At 39.5% G+C, this 19062-nt stretch overlaps 1 protein-coding gene across 1 annotated transcript in view; it reads left to right on the forward strand.

The window, feature by feature from the left end:
- Positions 1–1585: 1585 nt before the first annotated feature.
- RAPH1 (Ras association (RalGDS/AF-6) and pleckstrin homology domains 1) overlaps positions 1586–19062 on the forward strand; it is a gene marked incomplete at its 3' end in the record, with an annotated part of 84590 nt that continues 67113 nt past the window's right edge. Inside the window, exon 1 of the mRNA XM_079710405.1 lies at positions 1586–1671. The remainder of the gene's footprint in view (positions 1672–19062) is intronic.

The following is a 19062-nucleotide window of genomic DNA, read 5'->3' on the forward strand; positions in this document are numbered from 1 at the left end:
AACAGAAGGCTATAGGAATTGGTCAGCAGCAGCATCTTCATTTATATGAGATAACATTATTCTACACAAGAATATTAAAGCGACTTCTAGACTTAAAATACAAAACTGCAGTTATGTTTCTAAAGTACAGATATCTCAAGTGTGAAATGCAACTAGTGACTGTATTGTATGGTTCTAAATACCAGTTTGAAACAGATTATGTACCAGTTTGGAACAGATTGTGCAAAAGAGACCAAACCACTTCAAAGTCCTCAAGAATATCTGAAAGAAGGAATGTAATTAACCAATCCAGGATTTGGCCCCAGGACAGAGAAATGAACACTCTGGTTCTTAGAAAGGGAGCCAGGATCTCAAAAATGTACGGTAATTTTTTTGTGAAAATTCCAGATACAGATACTCTTACTTAGCAAGCAGATGGGAAGACATGGAAAAGGAATATTCACTGCAACAAATTCCAGGTCACACTCCGGATTTGTTAATTGTTTCAATGCTGTCAACAAATTTGCTTTGCATGTAGCCAGGCAAAAATGATTTAATTCTAGTTTTTTCTTCCTTTAACCAACTTCAGAAGGTCAAAATAAAGATATAAATTAAAATTTAAGTCCAAGTCAAGCCTACATCAAATTAAGCAGCATGTGAGTAACTTAGAGCTTGGTGATAAAGAATAAAGTAAGGTGCTATCACCTTACTCCTAAACCATTTCAGTAAGGGGTGTGTGTGTGTGACAGAAATTAAGAACGCAAGATAAGCAAATTGCAAAGCTAAAAAGTAATCGAAGATAATTGAAATGTCCAATTTCTAAAAGCTTCCTAAAATAGTGCATGAAACTGCAGAGAGAGTCATTGGCCAGAATGTGATTTCCTAAAAAAGGCCTCACACTGCAACAACGGTCAGTTTAAGTGCCTAAGGCCTCATCTGATGGGTTGCTGGAGTCCTGGAATACTCCAGCAGGAAGGCGCACGCATACAAGTCCTTGATAGACGTGCTCAAGGCTTCACTGTGTCCCAGGGCCATCGGAGAGAGGCCGCTGGACCTGCTTCCAAGGAAAAGAGAGCAGGGGTGGGACAGCACCGTAATTTTCCTCCCTCACTCATTCATTCTCCGATTCACTGGTTCCTGGAGGCGGTTCCCAGGGACGCGCGGAGGAAAGGCGGAGCGCGGGCGGCCCCAGCTGGGTGCGGTCAGGCGCCTGGGGCTGGGGGTGAGCCTGGCGGGCCAGGGGGCGCGGACGGCGGGCGCCCGGGAGGGGCGGGCTCGGCTGCCTGCGCCGGAAGTGAGTGGCGGGTGGCGGGTGGCGGGTGGCGGGTGGGAGTGGGGGGAGCGAGCTGTAGGGCTCCAGTCGGTCAGCCCGGCGGCCGTCCGGCCCTCAGCCCCGCCTTCTGCGTCTCGGCCGGACGCGGCTGCATTCGGATCCGCAGCCGCTGGGCGCTGCGGCCGCCCCGCCCGCAGCGCGCTCCGCCCAGCCCCCGCCGCCGCTGCCAGGGCGGTCGGTCAGTCAGTCAGTCACGGAGCGCGCGGCGCGGGAGCTGCGGACCTTCGCGGCGTCTCCGGAGAAGGAGCGCCGCGCCTGGGGAGGAGGCGGCGGCGGCGGCTGGACGAGCGCGAGTGGCGGCTGCCCAGCCCGGGGCCGCCCCGGAGCCGGGCCCGCCGGAGGACCGAGCCGTTGCCACGGTGAGTGCTCAGCCTCGCTCTCGGGCCCGGCCGGGCGCGAGGCTGGGAAGCGCTGCCGTCGCTCCCGCCTCCATTTTCCCGGCGCCCGGCCCCGCCATCCGGGCGCGGTGCGGACGGCCGAGCTTGGGGCGGGGTCGCGGCCGCGGCCGGGGCCGGGGCTGGTCGGACCTTGCCCGGCAGGCGGCCGGCCGGTGTTTGGGGGTCGGCGGGGCCTGGGCTGTACCCTGCGCCCCTGGGGGCCGCGACGGAGGGAGACAATGAGATGCAGGGCCGCCTGGGGAGGGTGCGGTTGGGCTTCTCCGACCCGGCACCGGGGACTGGTGACCCGGGACCGCGGGAAGGAAAGGACTATTCCCCCGACTAGCCACAGAAACCAGTGATTCGGTGTCTGGGGTTCCCCGGGTTTCAGTGCTCCCCATCTTTCGTAAATGAGTTCAGTGCAGAGATTTAGGAAGGCGGGGCACCTTCTTGTCTTCTTTCTAATTAAGCAGGCTGAGTAATTGCTCCATTGCTCTTGAGCCCATCTCTTCTGCGTCTGTTTGCATTCCCGCCGGAAATCCAAACTGCAGTTCATGCGGGGGGGGGAGGGGGGGAGAAGGAAGGCAGTTCAACAGCCTTAGGATGCCTTCGTTTTAAGACGATTTGAAAGATGTGGTTTCTTATTCAGGCGGAGTCTTAGGGTGTCCCCGCGGTGTGAGCTGGAAACCGCGTAAGTCATTGCTTGTAAGCATGAAGACGTGGCTTAGTATGAAATAAGAGCTTTGGGGAAGGGTGTCAGCGTTACATCAAATGTGACTTGTTTGTGTGTATCTCATATATTCTGTGGGAAGGGCAATTGGGGAAATCTGAGCGAATTGACCAGTTCTTCACTTAGCCTCCAGATAAGGGTTGGTGTTGTCGGCAGCATTTGTCTTGGTGATGTGGAGAGCTGCCTCTGTGTGTGAAGTCCGCGGTAAAGGAACAGTAAAGGTAACCAACCGGCTAGGGATGGGGCGTGATGGGGTTATTAAAATGGTGGTAGTGAGACCGTAGGAATATTAAATTCAGCAAGTATTTATGGAATACCTACTATCTGTTAGGCAGGGTGGGGGACATAAAGTGAACAAGAATGCAGCGTATAGCGGTGGAAAGAGCTCTTTGAAGCCAGGGAAACCAGGGGCGCCGTAAGCACTGGAATTGGCTGGTAGTGTGACGTTGGATAAGCTGTTGAACTCTCAACAGTACGGTTCTCCATCAGTAAAATGGGAATAACTAAGACCACCTGCTTACCTCCCGAGATGGCTGCCAAAGGATTTAATGAGATAATGTATGCAAAATGCCTAGCACCTGGCAGGGCACCACGGTGTTTTTAACAAATGTTAATTCCTTTTCTCTCTAGCCTACTGCTCCTGAGATTTTCTTGGGGGAAGGTGGGAGAAGAAGTGAATGTAGGTAATTGTAATGCAATGCATTATATAATAAAATGTTGAAGGAGAGGTGCAAAATGGGGCAGTGAAGAGGCGAGGGAATAATTCTAAATTGGGAGCACTGGGGGAAAATTCATGGAAGCTGTGGCATTTAAGTGGAACCTTTAAGGATGGGTAGGATTTCAGCTGATGTAGATGGGCAGGGTGAGGACATTCCTAGTAGAGGTGGAGGAATTGAGGAGGAAGAGCAATGGGGGAAGGGCAAAATTAGAGACACTCAAAGGCTTTTTAGCTCTTGTTGAGTCTGACCTTCAAAGATTGTCTCTGTTATTTTGCTTTCTGTGTTGTGAATTTACCAGAGACCAGATTTAGTCTATTCAAGTAAGTACAGAAATGTCTACAAAGCTCAATACATGATTTTTTGGATAAGACATTTTGTGGTATTTGGACTGCTTCTCTCTCCTGTTTGAATTTAATAAAGAATTATTTGTAGCTAGTTCCTTGTATGAATAATAGTTCTATTTGGCAGAAAAAGCCGCTGATATGTCAGAGTCAGAGGTCTTACTAAGATTATATAGTAACTGGCTGAAAGATATGGAGTAGTGGGCACATATTGGGTGTGTCTCAAACTCTTGATCAGTATTGTTTGTTTTCACAAATATTTTAACACTTAATTTTCGGGAGAAGTGTTTTTAACCACTGTCCTGTCTTTGAAAAGAATTAAAATGGCTTTTCTTTTGGTTTTGCTACCTTTTGGTTCCCACCCCATGCGTAATTATTTATTAGATTAGCATGGTGGATGGCTATCACAATATTATTCACAGATACTTGGACACACATTATAAAATCTCATGACTTTGCCTTGGTTCTGAAGTAGTTGAATGTCAACATTAGTATTGTTGACCTCAAACACTTATTTTAGGAAAATTAATATTAGCAAAACAAGATATGTGACCTCAAGCAAATCACTTTTCTTGGACTCTCAGTTCCTTTACCTATAAAGTGAGAAACTTGGGTTAAATCACTGGTTTTCAATCTGTGTTTTACTGAACTCTAGAACTCTGAAGAGGACCTTCAGGTGTTTGAGTTTAATTGCATTAAAATGTGTTTTAAACCCAGAATAATAAATTTTTTTTTTTTTTTTTTTTTTTTTTGCGGTACGCGGGCCTCTCACTGTTGTGGCCTCTCCCGTTGCGGGGCACAGGCTCCGGACGCGCAGGCTCAGCGGCCATGGCTCACGGGCCCAGCCGCTCCGCGGCATGTGGGACCTTCCCGGACCGGGGCACGAACCCCTGTCCCCTACATCGGCAGGCGGACTCTCAACCACTGTGCCACCAGGGAAGCTCGCAACTACTTTTTGAGATGCACTATTTTAAGTGCTTTACATGTATTGACTTATTTCATCCTTGCTATAATCCTGTGCTGTAGGTTCTGTTAATACGTGAAAAAACAGGCACAGACTACAGAGCTATAAAGTGGCAGAGCTGGGTTTGAAAGCAGGCAGCATAACTCTTAAGCTTGTGTTCTTAACTACATTCCTATATTGCCACCATAATAAATAACACGCAATTTTTTTTATTGTGGTAAAATATACAACATAAAATTTACCATTTTAACCATTTTGAATTGTACAGTTCAGTGGTATTAAGTACATTCACATAGTTGTGCAGCCATCATCACTATCCATCTCTAGGACTTTTTCATCCTCTCAAACTGAAACTCCACCCATTAAACATGAACTCCCCACCCCCTTTCCCTCTGGCCCTTGGTAACCACTTTTCTACTTTGTCTCTGCGATTTTGACTACTCTAGATACTTCATACAAATGGGACCATGCAATATTTGGTTTTGTTTTGTATCTGGCTTATTTCACTTAGCACGGTATCTTTTTTTGAACATCAAATTTATTTTTATTTATTTTGGGGGGGCATAATTTAACCTTTTATTTATTTTTTTCTTAACATCTTTATTGGAGTATAATTGCTTTACAATGGTGTGTTAGTTTCTGCTTTATAACACAGTGAATCAGCTATACATATACATATATCCCCATATCCCCTCCCTCTTGCGTCTCCCTCCCACCCTCCCTATCCCACCCCTCTAGTTGGTCACAAAGCACTGAGCTGATCTCCCTGTAGCACAGTATCTTTAAGGTTCATCCATGTTGCAGCATGAATCAGAATTTCATTACTTTTTAAGGCTGAGTAATATTTCATTGTATGTATATACCACATTTTGTTTATTCATCTGTAGATGGACATTTGGTTGTTTCCACCTCTTAGCTGTTGCAATACTGCTCTGAACATTGGTGTACACGTATCTACTCAGGTCCCTGCTTTCACTTCATTTGGGTATATACCCAGAAGTGGAATTGCTGGATCATATGGTAATTCTGTGTTGGATTTTTGAGGAACTGCCACACCATTTTCTACAGCAGCTGCAGCATTTTACACATTTACAGATGCAGCCAGCACAAGGGTTTCAGTTTCTCCACATCCTCACCTCAACACTTGTCATTTTCTGTGTTGATAATAGCCATCCTAATGAGTGTGAAGTGGTATCTCCTTGTGGTTTTGATTTGTATTTTTCTAATGATTAGTGATGTTGAGCATCTTTTCATGTACTTTTTGGCCATTTGCGTATCTTCTTTGTAGAAATGTCTATCCAAGTCCTTTGCCAATTTAAAAAATCGGGTTTTGCTGTTGTTGAGTTGTGGCAATTCTTTATATACTCTAGATATTAATCTCAGATCCATGATTTACAAATATTTTCTCTTATTCTGTGGGTTGCCTTTTCACTCTGTTGATAGTGTCCTTTGATGTATAAAAGTTTTTCATTTTAATGATGTCCACTTCATCTATTTTTTCTTTTGTTGCCTGTGCTCTTGGTGTCCAAGAAATCATTGCCAAATCCAACATCATGAAGCTTTTCCCCTGTGTTTTCTTCTAAGAGCTTTATAGTTTTAGCTATTATATTTAGCTCTTTGATCCATTTTGAGTTAATACTTGCATATGGTTTTAGGAAAGGGTACAACTTCATCCTTTTGCTTGTGGATATCCAGTTTTTCCAGCACCATTTTTGAAAGAACTGTCCTTTCCCCGTTGAATGGTCTTGGCACCCTTGTGTACATATATATAAAATTTTCTCACATTGAAAACAGTAGTGCTGCATTGGTTACACCTACTTAATTGGGGAGGGAGGAAGCATTCCTTAGAATAAAGCTTCTTTTACTATCTCTGATTATTTGTGAATTTTAAATGGGTAAGGAAAGTTGTAGTTTGCAGTAAGTTTTTTAAAAATTCAGTCCTGTGCATGTCTATTCATATAGAATTGTCTAAACAGTACATTACTATGGCATATAAACTGCATTTGGTTAAATGACAGGCAAGACTCAAGCCCATTCCTTTGGGGGTATACTCATCCTGTGTAAGTGAATTTGTTTAGTAACAAATGAACATGTAACACTAAGTCCTGATATCATGTTACAGTATAGATGTTTTATAGCTCATTGCAAGTTTTAGGTTTTTCTTGTTTGCGTTGTAAGCAGTTTTTAGATATTGTTACTCATTTTGAAAGAAAAAAACTCTTATTGGGCTTCCCTGGTGGCGCAGTGGTTGAGAGTCCGCCTGCCGATGCAGGGGACACGGGTTTGTGCCCCGGTCCGGGAAGATCCCACATGCCGCGGAGCGGCTGGGCCCGTGAGCCATGGCCGCTGAGCCTGCGCGTCCGGAGCCTGTGCTCCGCAATGGGAGAGAGGTCACGGCGGTGGGAGGCCCGTGTACCGCAAAAAAAAAAAAAAAAAAAAAAAAAATTCTATTAAAAAAATTTCTCAAATCAATTTGATTGAAGCATATCCTGAAACTGCAAAACCATTAAAAGCTACTAAGAAAACAAAACAAGCGCTGCTACCTACTTGCAACTACTTATCTGAGTGAAATAAAAACAAAATTTTACAGAAATAAATGGGTTGCTTAGGTGTCAAGACTAACATCTCTAACCCTCATTTGTCTCTTTGAGTTTTTAATAAATTATATTTGAACATAAAATGGTATTAGCAGTGCTTTTGCAGTTATATATATTTGCCATGCTGCATAAGATTTCTTCTGGAAAAGTTATGTTGTGAAATATTAGAAACCCCCCAGATTATATGATGTTTACGCTTCATCCTATGCTCTTAATCACTGTCATCTTAAGATATAGTATTTACCACACTTTGGGGCAGATGTCTTAAAATACATCACTCATAACTTATAAATTGACTTTTTAAAAAGCATATTTTCTGCTATTCATAAAATATATATTGTTACTCTGCTTTAGGCAGAGTAACGCATAATGGAGAAATCAGAGAAATAGGTATTCTCCCCTCCAAAATAGAGAGGATACTAGTTTAAGTGCAGGATACAAGGAATCAGTAGAGAATGTAATTTAAGGGAGCAGAGTGTAGAAAGAAACAGAAGGGACTGGGGTTTGTTAGGCTTGGAAAAGAAGGGACAAGTCATCCCTTTACATGAGAAGAAAAGCAAGATTGCGTGGCCCATAATTGATGTCTTGTCATTTGTGTAGCACTAAAAATGTAAGCCCCCGGTGAAGAATGGTGAAATCTGGAGAAAATTAGAACTGTGAACATATTGAATAGGCCCAAATATTGTAGAATTACAATAGTAAGTACAGTTTTTTAATTGTACTTGAAAATTGAATGCTGTTTTGGAAATCACTTTTAGAATGATCTTACTAAGTTTGATATGTTTGAAGAAGAGTGTTAGCTAAGTCAGTACAGCAAAATAACTAGCAATGTGGCTTGAAAATACAATATATTCTTTATGTATCCCAGACTGTACGTGCCTCTATCCATGGTTCCAAGCATAGTTTATTTTCCCTCATTTTTCTAGTCAAAACTCTACTCATCCTTTGAGTCCCAGTTCCATTGCCACACACCTTTGTGAAGCTGTTTGATACTAAGTAGAATTCATTGCCTTGCTCTTTATTCCTCTAGACCTTACTTGATTTGCCCTATATTGTAAATAATTGTATACTGTCTTAAATCCCCGATTCTGGAGTATTGGATCTAGTTTTACTCATCTGAAGTGTCTCTCAGTCCCTTAAATATAATAGAAATGCAATAAAAACGGTTTTAATGAGGACTTCCGTGGTGGTGCAGTGGTTAAGAATCCGCCTGCCAATGCAGGGGACACGGGTTCAAGCCCTGGTCCGGGAAGATCCTACATGCCGCGGAGCAACTAAGCCCGTGTGCCGCATACTGAGCCTGCGCTCTAGAGCCCGTGAGCCACAACTACTGAGCCCGCATGCCACAACTACTGAAAAGCCCGTGTGCCTAGAGCCCATGCTCCCCAACAAGAGAAGCCACCGCAATGAGAAGCCTGCACACCGCAACGAAGAGTAGCCCTCGCTCGCTGCAACTAGAGAAAGCCCGCATGCAGCAACGAAGACCCAACACAGCCCTAAATAAATAAATAATAAATAAATAAAGGTTTTAATGAAAGCCATCATTTAAAGAATTCTTTATGGTTGGTGTTAACATCTCCTGAAAGGATCCATAAAAATCTAATAATTTTATTTATAAAGAACAATTCTTTCTCGCCTTATTTGGTTTATTTTATAATGTAACAAATGACTTTAGAGACTTGTGAAGGGAATCAGTGATCCTCTTTATCTGTGAATAGAGTTCTTTATAAATGTTAGTAATGACTCAAAAACCTTTTTGTTTACCCTAAGTTTTTAAAATAAATATTTGTTTTTTAAAGCAAGCGTAATGAATACAGTGCATTATGTTTGAAAAATCTTGGTTGTACTGCTTAGTAATACAGAAATTCCAAAGTCTGGATCTTAAATTTGTTTATTTTGGTACTTGTTTTTAATGCTTGTCTTAGCTAAAAGGCAGCTCATGCAGGGACACGTACCCCAAAAGAATAACTGCCTCTTTGGCTGTACTTTCTAAATGGAGATACTCATTGTTTAATTTCTATCCATCAATTATGCAGATTTGGCTAGCAAAGTTTGCCCTTTCTGTGCAAACCAATGTGAGGATTTGCATTTATATGTTTTTAATAAATGTATTCAAAATCCAGAGAAACTGTGTATGGAAGGCATTTAAAGAATTAGAAAACGGTTTCTCTGTGTTTAGAGTGTGCAGGTATGAGTATTCAAGATGACACACATTGACTTCTTTTGAAATACAGTTATTTTCTTACTAAAAAAATGCTTCATTTGCCTTTAAGGTACACATAGATTAACTATGTTTTTGTTTTTAAAAACAGCTGCTAGGTAGCATACTGCTAACCGTCACTTATCACAGAAAGTCAGCAAATTTAGACTTTGTGTGTGTGTGTGTGTGTGTGAAAGATAAATGCTTAACTCATCTTTAAATTTGACAACTCTTTTAAAATACTTTGCCATGAGACAACCAATAAACCTCTTTGGTATAAAATACTTATGGGTCACTCCTCAACTACATCAGCAACATTCTGTAACACTTGGTGCTGTTTCTGCTTCAGCTTGTCTTTTGCTGCAGTAGTTGCATTTGAGGTTAAACTTTACTTCCCCTGCCCCAACTTTCTTTTGTTGAGGTCAAAGCAGCTGCTTCATGAAGGATTAGATAATAGTTTTTCCATAAAATATTGTTTGTATAAAGGAAATCATTTACCGTAAGAATATGTCTTCCCTGGAACACCAGTCTCTTGTAGCGATTTACAAAAAGGTGCGTTCTTTATTTCATTTTTGAAAAAGATTCCAGCAAATACTATCACTCTTCCCTCCAAATATTTAGAATCACTTAGTACCAGAATACTTAGACTACTTTACATATATGATGTGTGACTGTCTGACAGGTGGCCATAATGAAGAGGCCAGTGTCATTTTCTATGTTAAGGAAACACATGTATTATATTGTATTACATTATATGGTACTTAAAATACATATGTATATTAAGATAAAGATTAAATAGAACTCCTAATATGTCCTTATACCCTAATGGATCATCACTCACACTTCCTGGGTTATAATCACCTCCGTTTTGGAAATCGCTATACAGTCTTATTGAAGTACTGTTGATAATAATGAACCTTTTATATTAAGTTCCATTTCATAGTGTATAATATTACTTATGAAGCTATCTTAAAGCACTTGGGACAAGACATTCTGATTTTCTTACTAATTAGAAAGAAATGTTTGTGGAAGAAATATAGATAAATTTCAACAAAGTGAGACCTTAATAAAATTTATTCTTTTTAAAAAATATTTATTTATGTATGTATGTATGTATGTATGTATGTATGTATGTATGTATGTATGGCTGCGTTGGGTCTTCACTGCTGCGCACGGGCTTTCTCTAGTTGCGGCGAGCGGGGGCTACTCTTCGTTGCAGTACACGGGCTTCTCATTGCGGTGGCTTGTTTTGTTGTGGAGCACGGGCTGTAGGCGAGCAGGCTTCAGTAGTTGTGGCACGCGGGCTTCAGTAGTTGTGGCACGTGGGCTCTAGAGTTCAGGCTCAGTAGTTAGGGGCTTAGTTGCTCCGCCGCATGTGGGATCTTCCCGGACCAGGGCTCTAACTCGTGTCCCCTGCATTGGCAGGTGGATTCTTAACCACTGCGCCATAGGGAAGCCCAATAAAATTTATTCTTTACCACGGTTGGAGTTATTAGCTTATTTTAGAAGCTTCAGTTTGGATTTTACATTATGCTTTCAGGAATTAGGGTGAATTAAAAGTACCCATTTAAAATTTAATTTAGTAATTCAGTAGTGTTGATAGACATCATTTTTCCATGTCCAGAGTGAGCATTTTTTTCCTTGAATCTCTAGCAAGATAGAAAACATTTCCATGACTCTACCCTTTATCTTTCCCTTTCTTCTCTACTTCTGCAACTGCAGCCACAGTTGCTTCATCACAGATACATTTTGCCTGTTCTAGAATTTTGTATTAATTGAATCATATGTATGTGTTCCTTTGTCTCTGACTTCTTGCCCTCAGCATGATGTTTTTAGATCCATCCAATGTTATTGCGTGTATCAGTAGTTTGTTTCTTTTTATTGTGGAGTAATATATGCAATTGTATGAATATTGAATGTACCATAGATTTGTTTATCCAGTTTCCTGTTGATGGGCACCTGGACTGTTTCCAGTTTGGGACTACTGTGAAGAAAACTGCCATGAATATTTTTGTACACGTCTTTTTGTGGACAAATGTTTCATTTCTCTTGAATAAAGGAGTGGAATTGCTAGGTCATACGTAGATGTTCCTCTTTTTAAAGACTTGTATTTGAAGAACAATATACACATGTATCATAAACGTACACTTCTACAACCTGAATACTCCTGTGTAACCAGACATAGATGAAAAAGAAAATTAACAGTGTGCCAGAAACCCTCCTCATATTTGCTTTTCTATACGACTGCCCTGTCATGGGTAGCCACTGCCTTGACTCCTAACTCTAATTTTGCTGTAAAGTTTTTTGGTTTGCTTGTTTCTTTAAAATTTTTTTTCTACTTTATTGAGGTATAATTTCCACATAATAAACTGCACATGTTAAAGGATACTGTTTGATAAATTTTCATACACCTGTGAAGCCATCACTGCAATCAAGATAGGGAACATATTCATCATCCCCCAGTTTCTTCACATCCCTTTGCCAGTCATGCTCCCCTCCACCTCTGTCTCCGTGCAACCTGTCACTGTAGATTAGTTTGAATTTTCTAGAATTTGATGTATGGAATCATACAGTGTTCTCTTTCAGTCATTCTCTCTCTCTAGTCTGGTTTATTTTTATGCAGAATAATGATTTTTTTAACAAGTCTATACAAAAGTCTTTATTTTAACATTAAAAAGAAAGAATCACATGTTCTTTCTCACAGCTTTACCAGACTGAACCATCCGATAAGTTACACGCACACAGGGACTTGGCAGGTTATTGCACAGCTTTTCAACGGGTTGAGTCAGGACCAAGTGGCCACCTTCCCCACAGCTGGGCTCTGAATAATGATTCAGAATAATGATTATAGATTGATATAATAGAATAATAATTTTTAGATCGTTCCATATTGTTTGGATTAGTTCCCTTTTATTACTGAATGGTATATACCACATTTTGTTTATCCATTCACCTGTTGATAGCTATTTGGGCTGCTTTCATTTCTAGCTTTTTACTAATAAAGCCCCTGTGACATTTTGTACAAATGGAGACAGATATATGTACACATATATCTTCATGAAAATGTTTTTATTTCTCTTGGATAAATACTATGAGGACATGCTGAGTTATATAGGGTACATGTATTTTTAATTTTTTAAGGAACTGGCAAACTTTTCCAAACCTGTATCATTTTATGTATCCAACAGCATTATATGACAATTTTAATTACTCTACATCCTAGCACTTGGTATCGTCAGTCGTTTTCATTCTAGCCACTGGAATGGATACATAGTGGTATCTCATTGTGCTTTTAATTTGCATCTCCCTGATTACTAATAATGTTGAGTGAAGTTTCATGTTCTTATTAGCCATTTGGGAAGTGACTGTGCAAGTCTTTTGCCCATTTAAAAAATTGGGTTGTTTTATCTTTTTTAATTTAGTTGTAGCAGTTCTTTATATATTCTAGGTACAAGTCCTTTATCAGATATATTTGTGAATGTTTTTTCTTAGTCTGTGGCTTCCCTGTTTATTTTTTAGTGGTGTCTTTCAGATAGCAGAAGTTTTGATATTGCACTTCATCAAAATGATCAATATTTCCTTTTATGGTTAGTGATTTCTTTGTCCTAATAAATCTTGGCCCACACTAAAGTTGCAAAGGTATCTCCCTATGTGTTTTCCTAGGAGCATTATGATTTTAGTTTTCACATTTCAGTTTGTGATTCATTTTGTTTATGGTGTGATGTAGAGGTTGAACCCCACCCCCATCCCATGTTTATACAATATCTATTTGTTCCAGCATCATTTATTTAAAAAAAATATACTTTCCATTTTTGTCAATTTTATCAGTAAAGCTGAGGAAAACCCCCTTTCCTTTCCTCCTTTGACATCTTCGTTGAAAATATTTGACAATAAGTGTGGGTCTATTTCTGTACTCTCCATTCTGTTACATTACAAGAGATGTAATTCTCTCTTCTTTTGCTAGAACTACATTGTCTTGATTACTTAGCCTTATAGTGAGTAAGAAGTCAAGGTAGAGGATATCCCCCAAGTTCTTTTCGCAGATTGTTTTGACTATTTTAGGTCATTTGCCTTTCCATGTAAATTTTAGAATTAGATATTGGGATATGTGTTATAATTAAATTGGATACCTAGTTCAATATGGGGAGAATTGGCTTATAATAATATAGTATCTTCCAATCCATTAACATGGTATATCTGTCCATTTATTTAGATCTCTAATTTCTCTCAGCAGTATTTTACATTTTTCACTTGGCATAGAATAAACACTGCTTGCTGTCCTATTTGTATCATGTTTTTTTTTTACAGCCAAATCATACTTTACACAAGCTTATTTTTATAAGTAAAGGTTTGGTATGGAGATTTTCCATTTGATAACCTTTATCTAATGCATAGATGAAGGGACCACCTGTTCTGATGTGACAGCACTACAAATAGAGGAGACTGAAACATATCTTTAGAAACATTAAAGCAGAAGCTTACAGCTTTATAGTTATTGGCATAATTCTTTTGACTTGTATGGTTGTGGATATTAATATTTAAAGAGACTTATCTTTATTAGCATAGCCTAGTATTTTTAGAATCAGAAGTAAAACAGAATCTTATCAGTTTAATTGGGGCATTAGTTCTTACCAGAGGAGTTTGCATTTTGAGTTTGCATTTTGTAGTTTGCCTTCTTTTCTTCCCCCTTTCATTAATAATACTAATGGAAATATGCAACTCTCAGAAATGTATAAAGAAGAAAATAAAACATAATCCTACCACCCAGAACTGATTACAGTTAAAATTTTTGGTATATTTTCTCGTGTGTGTGTGCGCGTGCACATGCCTGTTTATATAGCTCATTATCGTATGCATAATTTAGTTCTTCTTTCATTTAAATGCTTATATCACTAGCATTTTCCCATGCATTAAATGCTTTATGAATAATTTACAACATCTGCATTATAATCCAGGATGGACAATAAAACACACTTGAATTTACTCAGTTTTTCTTTTCTTGTGGGATATTTAGTTGCCTTTCCCCCTCCCCGTGTGTGTATGTGTGTGTGTGTGTTTAATATTTGGCTTTAATGAGCATACTTGTTCACAATCTTTGTCCGTATTTTTAATGTCTTTCTCACATTGTTTTAAAGTCAGAAAAGTTTTAAACCGAAGTGTAAAATATGATAGACATCTACATACTCATCACCAGGAGGAATCAATTGTTTATATTTTGCTTCAAATAATTTGTTGAAGGAGACGTAACAGATAAAACAAAAATCCTCCCCAGATAACAATTTGTGTTATTCTGGTGCATATTTTAGTGCATTTAACAAATGTGTGTCCATAAAATTTTACTTATTACTGTCTGTGCTTTTGAATTTTATAGAAACAATAAATTATATCTTCTTCTAAAATTTGCATATTTTACTCAACTGTGTGGTTTGAAATTATTTGTACTGGTTCTTGTAGATCCAGTTCATTCTTTTTATCAGAATAAGCCAGTTTTTCCATTCCTCTTTTGAGGGGGGTTAGTTAGATAGATAGGATGCCACAGTGAACATCCTTTTACATTTCTCCCGGTGCTTGTATCTTACATGTTTGGGCACTTAGAAGTGGTATTGCAGGATCATAAGGTGCATAATCTCCAGAAGGCTCTCCAAAGCGGTGGGGAGTGTATGTCCCGACCAGCAACGTCTCATTGCTCCACATCCTCCCCACCCCCTGGTTTTATCAGACTTACTGTTTTTGCCAACTTGATGAGTACGAAATGGATAATATTTTTTTCTTTAGTATGTTTTTAGAAATATTGTTATTAGGATGGGAGCACAAGGTTCTGTAGCATATTCAGTGAAACTTTTTATCCTTGGAAATTGTATTCTTTCAAATATCCATTAAGAAATGTTTTCTAATCACATTAAAACTTTTAAAGAGTTTTGAATAAAAGCATTGTTGTTTATGTTTATTCACAGTGGGGTATAAGTGTTTTGTCTAAAGAAGTATTATCTGTCCTGGCTATAAGACTGATATTGGAGAATTGCCTAAAATGCATTAACTCTTAGGTTGTGACATCTGTGTAGATAATTTAGATGATTATTTGGCTAACAGAACCCTTGACTGATTTTACTTCTTGTGAGCTTTTGGGGGAAACATTTAATTTTTTAAATCATGTGCAGTCAAGTAAAAATGTAATATCCAGTTGTAATTTTTTTCATTTCAACAACTGACGACTGCTTATGACATAAGAGTAGAAATGATTTACTGTGGAAATTCTGAATGTACTATTCCTACAAAAGTTGTCTTCTCTAACCCTTTTCCCTACTGTGTATGTATGTGTATAATAATAAACATTTCCAGTTTAAAATATTGTAACATGTAGGCACATTAGTTTTAAAAGTAAAGAATATGAAAGATGTAAAAGTTCTGTTCTCTGTTGGAGATTGTAATAAAACTGCCTGAAGGCAGGGACCATGTCTACCCTTTTAATAGCTATATTCTCTGTGTTTTTCTGTACAGTGCTCGACTCATAGTAGTATTTCACTAAGTATTTGTTGGATGAACGATATTCTTTCTTGTTAAGTAGTACTCTTAAGTGAAAAATAACTACTTTTTTAGTACAGATAAACACAGACTTAATTCTGTGTGAACCTAGAATTCTGTCAGTATTTATTCTTAAATGGTAATATTTAAGCTTTGGTTTTTCTGGTCTTCTGAGTGAGAAGCATGCAAGTAATGGCAAAAAAGTGGTAGTTTTTATTATAAAGAAACTCAACTCTGGATCTATTTTTAACTGAAAAAGAAAGCTAACTTTTTAGCCTAAGAATTCACTTGGAGTCCCTCTGCATGATTTAGGTGTATTTTAGCCTGTGAACGCCCCGTTCTCTCTCCATGACTTCTGACTTGACTTCCTTATTGTCTCATCTCTCTGCTCCTGTATTAGTCCTTGTGGGCACAAAGCTCTTTCCTTTATGAGCCAAGGGTCTCATAAATTTAGTGACTTAATTGACCATTTGGAGGTTTACAAGGGAGAAATCACATGATGTGTATGTAGCCTTTTACCATCTTACAGCCTCTGCACCCCATCTGTGGCTACTTTCCCCAGCCAGCTCTTCAGACCTGCCACCATTTTTTTTTTTTATCCTGTAGAGCTTTCTCAGAACTTCAGTCCCCCACTCTCGATGTATTTTTCACAAGGAGTAGCACTGTGTTGTGTTATCTATTGCTGTGCAATGGATCACCCCAGAACTTAGTGGCTGAAGACAGCAGCAATCATTTTATTATTATTTCGAATGGTTCTGGGGGTTGCCCAGGCTTAGATGGTTCTCACTGGGAATGTCTCATGCAGTTGCAGTCAGGGGCAACTGGAGCTGGAGTCCTCTCAAAGGATTCCTCACTTACCTGTCTGGTGGTTGAAGCTGGGACCTCAGCTGTGGCTGTGGGCTAGTTTCTACACTTAGCCTTCTGTGGCCTGGGCTTCCTCACAGCATAATGTTGGGTTCCAACAGCAGCTTTCCAAGAGAAACAGCAGGTGGAAGTTGTTAGCACTTTTGATGATCTAGTCCCCGAAGTCACTCAGCATCACTTCCTCCGTAGTTCATAGGTCCTCCCCAGAGTCCAGGGAAGGGAACATAGACTTTACCTCGCCATAAAAAGAGTGTTAAGGCAGATTGTTGTGAGAAGAGCAAATGAGACTGGGGATCTTGTTGCAGTCATTTGGAAACTACCATCTATCTTACTATATCAGGTAGGTTTACTGATCCCCAGCTGAAATTCTGATGAACAAAATTTTATCCACCTTCTTTTATCTGAAAAAATTTCATTACAGATGATGAGGAAGTTATAGATACGTTCAAACGCCACTGCCTTTAAGAATGAAGGTTAAAAAGTAATCTTTAATCCTGCCGTCTCTGTTCGTTGGAGCATTTCAAGTGTACAAATGTGTGGACTCCATCCCAGTCTCCCAATAAATAGAATGTACTGGACGGAGGACCTCAGGCATATATTTAAAAGCTTCATGGCAACCTATTAGAGAGGCTTCAAGCCTTCTGCCTGTACTCCACGTGTATTTACCAGTGCCACACCACCTTCCTATGGACTCACTAACATTTTGAAACTTCCCTCCTCTCTTTCTATTCAAAGTATATGATATCAACAGAAAACAGTGGTAGTCTATACTAGAGTGCTAAATAGTGTGATATGACTGTAAGTAAAAAACTGAAATTTAAAAGAACATACAAGCTGTAGTCATCAGGGCAGTTTCATAAGAGTGAACTTAAATTGGATCTTGAAAAATAGATGGATCTTAGATATGTTTTGTATTGATGGGAAACTCTTCTCAATTGGTTGTGAACATTTTTTTATTGAAGTATAATCGATATGAACATTATCTTTAATCATTTAAACAAATATCTTGGAGATGGTCAAATGGATCATTTTGCTCTCAAATGTGACAATTAAATGCAAGGGATCTCTTTTTGATACAGTGGATATTTCTATTTTACTTATCTGTTTCAGACATGGTTTAACAAAGTCAAAGGTATTCCTCCCTGTGACAGCCTCTGAAAGACTACTGTAGCAGTTTATCATTTTTTTCTATGCCCAAATTATTAAATCTGATTTTAAGTAAATCTGCCAATGGTGTTTAAACCCTTTTAAATGTTTTCATCAACCACCTTCTCAAATAGAGAAGTAAAAAAAACATCATTGATAGAAGCTGGGCCACAGTGAAAATAGGAAGCCCTCAGTAGATGTTACCTATATGCCAGACTCTGTAGTCTTTAATGTAGATTATTTCATGTATGCTTCACCATAAGGATGTGGGATGATTTTACCAATGAGGACACAGGTTTAGGAAGATGTAAAAGGACTACTACAAGTTCATGGAGCTATTCAGTATTCAAATCAGGTAATCTAATAACTGGAGAGCCCCAGCTCTTAACCAAATCAAGAAGTTCATTTTCTTCATCTGGGAATGCATATGAAACAGTGATGGAAGAAAGGACACCACTTAGCCATCTGTGGAATGACAAATTGTAACCAAGAACGTCTTCTTTTTTGTATATTGTGGATATGGCTCCAGTCATGTGAACCTTTTAGCTATGATCAAAAACAGTGCACCAAACTTAACACTACCTGACCATTATTAGATTTGGCCAATGTGGTGAGATGAGAATCACTGATGTTTTGAAACCTACCCCCCCCCCTTTTTTTTTAACCCCACATGCTGTTTAGCCAAAACTTATAATGGTTAGGCATTGTTACTGGTTTCTTTAAGGTTGTAGGAAGATTAGTGAAGTTACTGGGTTTTATTTTTATTTTTTAAAAATTTAATTTTAATAAAATTTTAATTTTTTGTTTAAATTTTGTTGAGAGGTTAATAAAGAACAGGTAAATGTTTTTTATTTTATTTACTTTTTAAAATAATTTATTTTATTTTTGGCCGTGTTGGGTCTAAGTTGCTGCGCGCGGGCTTTCTCTAGTTGTGGCGAGTGGGGGCTACTCTTCGTTGCGGTACGTGGGCTTCTCATTGTGTCTTCTCTTGTTGCGGAGCACGGGCTCTAGGCGTGCGGGCTTCAGTAGTTGTGGCACACGGGCTCTAGAGTGCAGGCTCAGTAGTCGTGTCACACGGGCTTAGTTACTCTGCGGCATGTGGGATCTTCCCGGACCAGGGCTCGAACCCGTGTCCCTGCATTGGCAGGCGGATTCTTAACCACTGCGCCACCAGGGAAGTCCCAGGTAAATGTTTTTAATCTTTCCTGTCTCTGAGACTTTCTTTGAACTTCAGTTTCCTCATTATAATAAGATGGAAGTGATACCACCTGCTTTCCTGCTTTTTCGAAC

Source organism: Hyperoodon ampullatus, assembly GCF_949752795.1.
Source record: "Hyperoodon ampullatus genome assembly, chromosome: 8".
Lineage (NCBI taxonomy): Eukaryota > Metazoa > Chordata > Mammalia > Artiodactyla > Ziphiidae > Hyperoodon > Hyperoodon ampullatus.